Raw genomic sequence first — 5,681 nt, forward strand, 5'->3', positions numbered from 1 at the left:
TTCCACCCAACCCGTCCGTTCCCCAGCCCTAAGCCCAAACGACGCCGTTTCAAGTAAACCAATCTTGGTCGTCGAGGTTTTCAGATCTAACGGCTACGAAGTGAGGTCCTCGTGATATAAGAATGTCTGAAGGGCACCCCCCACCCCCCTTCGTCTCTCATCAACCTCACATCTCACAAACCCTAGAGTCGCCGCCCTGATACACTCCGTCAAACCCGCCGGCGGCGACGACTTAAACCACCCCAATCGTTACCAAATTCATACCATCAGTTCATCTCGACCCCCCCGTCATGAATCCACCACCGTCTTCCGTCAAACAAGCCTGGAGATCCTCGAATTTAAATTCAAAACTATGAACCCTAGCGCCGCCACAAATTCTCCGGTGGCGGCGCCGTCCCCAAACCTTCCCATTTTTACACCCTAGGGCCTCCTCACCCTCCTCGTTCTAAATCCTTAACCAATAACCCTCAAATCCTTCCCAAATGATTCGAATTTCAGATCGAAACCAGCCCAGAACCCTAATTCGCCCAAAACCTTGTTCGAACTCCATCAGGCCCCTTTTTCAACGGTGTCCGACCAATCTAGGAGAGCTCAGGTCCAGTTTCCTTTTTATGGTTTATTTTTTTCCGGTGAGTCTTTTATTCTGATTTTTGTTTTTCTTCTTTTGTTTGTTTTGTTTAGTTATTTTGTTCTTCATTTTTAGGGTTATTCTATTTCTTTGGCAAAATCAGTGTGTCAGCCCAGTTGTTTTCTTAATTCATGGTTTGTTATCTTTGATTTTGTTTAACTTCTGAGATAGTTTTCACCTTTAATTTGTTAATCGATGCTTGTCTACCATCTATTTCAGGCGCCTAGGTCTCTTTTTGATTTAATCTGATTCATAGTTTGTTTTGCATTTTATTTGTGTTTGATCCGTTTGAAAGAACTAGCTAGATATTTTCTGTTTGGTCGCATTTGTAGATGTTCAGTACATAAAGGGGGAAATTGAACGATTAGAAAACTTAAGGGGTTTCAAGGAAAAGGGTAAAAGGTAAATAATAGTCTGCATGAGGGTAATTGGGGTAATACACTTAGGGAATCCTTGTCAACTGAATTGAGAAGCCCCTAGAAGCTTCTAGGTTGGGGCTTGAGTGGTAATTTCTAATTCTTGGTAGCATTACTTGGGTAGCAAGCCAATAATTGGGGGGTAACTTAGCTAAAAACAAAATTCAAAAAGGGGCAAAGGGTAAAATATAGAATCTGAGGGCTGCCCTATTCTGTGGGCCTATATAAGATGATATTATTGCCTTTCAAGGCAAGAAAAAAAGGGATTAGATTGAGAGAACTCAGAAACGACGGAAAATATTAAAAACTACTGTTCCATTAATTTTTGCTTTGGATCTCGAGGTTTTCATCCTCTGAAACAATTTCCTGGTTCATCCGGAGTAAAAATGGTTTGATTTGTGGTCCTAGAAGGCTGGTTGAAGTTGTTCAGTGCTGGGGTTACTGTTTTACTGCTTGAACCAAGCTGATTCCTGTTTGCTTATTGACTACTGGGCTGCTGCTTTTACTGACTCCTTACCTCTTGATTCCCTTTCAATTTCCAGGATGATGGAGCATGCTTGATGTAATGCAAAGTTCCGAATTGGGCTCAATATCGCGATCAGAAGCCCAAAGCTGGGCATATTTTAATAGAAACAACAGTATTCTCCTTCTTCATGGGCTATTTTTGAAGCCCATAAATGCTGAAAGTTTGTGAGATTAATTCTTATAATACGGGTTTTGGGCTTTCCAAGCTAGGTAGCATGTTTGAATTAGGAGGTTTTCCTCTTGTTCAAGTGTGGACCTGAGTTTGAAGCTCGAATTCCTTGAAGGTTAATTAATTAATTCATTCGACCCTTAAAGACAATTTTTAATAGAGAATCGTAGTTCTTTTAGGTTGGCCTTTAAAACAAATTGAGGTGCGCCGCGCCAAATAAAATCACAAACCACGTGGCCCTTTTTAAATGTTTATATTAAAATACTTAGAATTCGGGACGTGCCATTTAGCGAATTTTCATGGCCTCCCGCAAAGTTAATAACGCGTTAGTCGCTTTAGGCGCGTATTTTAATAATCTACCTTCCTAAACTCGGGTGCACATTTATGTGACCCAAATCCAAATCTCAATGATGTTAGAATATGTCAAAAATCACGGGTGCATTTATGTGACGTGGTTCGAGACGTGTTTTAATAAACGTTGCAATTTTCTCTAAAACAATGAATAAAAGCGGTTAAAAGTTAAAATTTGCACATAGGTTCATAATTGTATAAAATCAGTTAATTAAGCCAAATATGACAGTTGAGCGACTGTGCTAGAACCACGGAACCCGGGAATGCCTAACACCTTCTCCCGGGTTAACAGAATTCCTTACTCGGATTTTTGGTTCGCGGACTGTTAAACAGAGTCATTCCTTTCCTCGATTCGGGATTCAACCAGTGACTTGGGACACCATAAATCTCCCAAGTGGCGAATCTGAATTCTCTTAATTAAACGAATCCTGTTTTGATTGTCACTTCAAGTTGGAAATAACTCCTTTATTATACCCTTCCGGGAGTGTAGTAAGTAAAAATGAGGTGTGACAGGTACTCCATCGTCCTTCTCACTTATGAACTACACGTAGCCTGATTCCTTTATAACCAAGGATATGTAGGCAGCTCAGATACCAGGGTTCGGTCACATTCTCTTTTCTTTTAGTTTTGGTCTCTTTAAATAAGGGTCGGGTCAAAAACATGTCTTGTTGTTCTTGTCTGGAAACACTTCGTGCTTCCTGTCAAAGAGGAGTAGCTGCAGACATGTAATTTTTGACCCACATATTAGAATTACCTTTAATATTCCTAGTATTTTTAGGATATTTATTTGAGTTTTTTCTATAGGATTTCGCTTTATTATTAAATTTAATTCTATTTTCTTTTTTTTTTTGGCACAAAAATTGAAAAATACAAAAATAGTTTCACTTTTCTGTAAAGGTGTTAATCGGGCCGGGCTGACCCGCTAACAACCCGGTTCAACCCGGGTCAGCCCGGTCCAGCCCGTTACTGTAGCAAAAAAAGCGGGTTGGGACGGGTTGGGCGGGGGGCGGGCTACAAACGTTAATTTTTTTTTAAACGGGTGACCGAACCCGCTACAACCCGTTAAGCCCTTAACGGGTTCTTAACGGGCTACAGCCCGGTTCAGCCCGTTAACCCGTAATATAATTTTTTTTTATTTATTAAAATCTGACCGTTGCCAACGGTCAAATACCAAAAAAGACCGTTGGCCAACGGGTTTTTCTGCCCCAACAGCCACTTTTTTTCTTCTTTATTTATATTTTAACCCCCGACCCCTTATAATTTGTAAATTGCAATTGTAGCCTTTTAAAAACTATAAATACCCCCCTTTCTTCTTCATTATTCCTCACAATTCAATTCATTTTCTCTCTAATTCTCTCTCAATTCTCTCTTGATAATATTCCCAATTACTCATTATTTCAAGCTTTCAACTTTCAAGTTTCANTTCTGAAAAAGTTTTGTGTATGTCATTTGATAATGCTTCTAACAACAATTCTGCTATTACATTACTAAAATTGCATCTACACCCACCACTTCCTGAAATATTTCATATTAGATGTGCATGTCATATTTATAACTTAATTGTGAAGAGTGGCCTTGACTTATTTCACAATGAAATCTTTTTAGTTAGGAGAGCTGTTGGTGTAATTCAAGGAAATAATAGAAGTGCTAGATTAAATGCATTTAAGGAAAAATGTGTACACTATGGACTAAAACCAAGACTCATGCCTGAAGAAATAGTTACTAGGTGGAATTATACTTATTTATTCCTAAGATGTTGTTATAAATATAGAATGCCTATAACTGAAGTTGCTAATTCTCATTGTACCGATCCTAACCGTTTGTTAACATCTAAAACTTGGGATGTCATTGAAGATGTTGTAAAGTTTTTACAAAAATTTTATGTGGCTACACTTGAGTTTTCCGGAGCTTATTATCCTACTATTGTAAATGGTTTAGTTCATATTGCTGAAATTTCTCTTTTACTACATAAGTTGAAGACGAAAGACGGATATACTGCTGTTGTTGCACAAATGCTAGATAAGTTTAAAAAATATTTCTTCCCAATTCCCCCTATTTTCCTAATTGGTGCTATTTTAAACCCTACTATCAAAATGATAAAGTGTCGCCAATTAATCAGTGCTTTATATACTTATATGGACATTGGAGCAACTGAAACTCCTGATAGTGAGACTTGTATTTCTGATCTGCACAAACATTTACAAATTTTGTATAATTATACGCTAACATTGTTGATGCTTCTTCGGTTGTAGATGCAAATATTCCTTCAACTAATACTTCAACATCTGGAACAAATTTGGAAGATGATGATAATGTTCAAGATTATTTGATTTGGTCTACACTAGGAGAGCATCAACAAACCAGTAGCCGGAATATTGATGAACTCCAATTTTACTTGCAAAAGTCACTGGAGCCCCTCACAAAGGATTTTCTACCTCTGAGTTAATGGAGGAGCAACTCAAATCAGTTTCCTGTTCTTTCGGCCATGGCTCGAGACGTTCTAAATGTCCCTATTTCAACAGTCGCATCAGAGAGCGCATTTAGCCAAGCAAGACAGCAGCTAGGAGATACCCGTCATTCATTGGGCAGCAACGCTTTGGAAGTTCTAGTGTGCTTCAGAGATTGGATTAGATCAGAACGGCGAAATCAAGGGCGTGACGAGGTAGATGAAGAGGAAGACCAAGAAATTGGAGATATAATGGTTTATGGTACCGATTATAATACCGGAAACCAAGAACCTCACATTGACATGGAAGAGCTTTCAAAGATGATGCAAAACATATGATTTACTATTTCTTCTTTTTTTTTAACAATTGTTGTAAACTTTTAATTTGCAAGTTCAAAAATTTTAAAAATCAAAAAAGAACTTGCAAATTAATTTGAAGTATTATATTATTCAATAAAATATCAAAGTTACTTAAATATTGTGATTTTTTTATATTGCATATTAGTCTTATTCAATATTTTTTATATAGACACTTACTTTCTATTTTCAAATTTAGAATTTTTTAGTTTGTTCTTTTATTTCTAACCCTTAAAAGTTCAATTCTAATCTTTAATTTTAACCCTTAAAAGTTTCAATAACATTGAAAAAGAAAAATATAACTTAATTTAAAAAAAAAATTATATATAGCCCGACCCGCCCGAGCCCGTTAAACCCGCACCCGTACGGGCCCTATAGAACCCGAAAAATCCCAGCCCGACACCAACCCGTTAACCCCAGCCCGATAACAACCCGCCCCGAACCCGTACGGGCTGACGTTTTTTTTGTCCAGCCCGTCCCAGCCCGCCCGATTAACACCTTTACTTGAAATATGCCTTTTATGCTATTTAGAACTCGCCTACAAATTTGATGTCATTTGGAGTTGATTTGATAGTATTCGGACGCTTGGTTGCAATCTAGAGGTTCTTGAACTTTACTTTGAAATTCATGCATTTTGGTGTCCGATTCATAGTTTTAGATATTATTTTTGTGTTTTGATCACGCGAGCGAGTTCGTATGATGTTTAGACTTGTATGGATGTTTGGTTTCGAGCTCCGAGGGCTCGAATGAGTTTCGGACGTGTTGGTTTGGACTGAAAACTGAACTTGC

Source organism: Nicotiana attenuata, unplaced genomic scaffold (assembly GCF_001879085.1).
Source record: "Nicotiana attenuata strain UT unplaced genomic scaffold, NIATTr2, whole genome shotgun sequence".
In the NCBI taxonomy this organism is placed as follows: Eukaryota; Viridiplantae; Streptophyta; class Magnoliopsida; order Solanales; family Solanaceae; genus Nicotiana; species Nicotiana attenuata.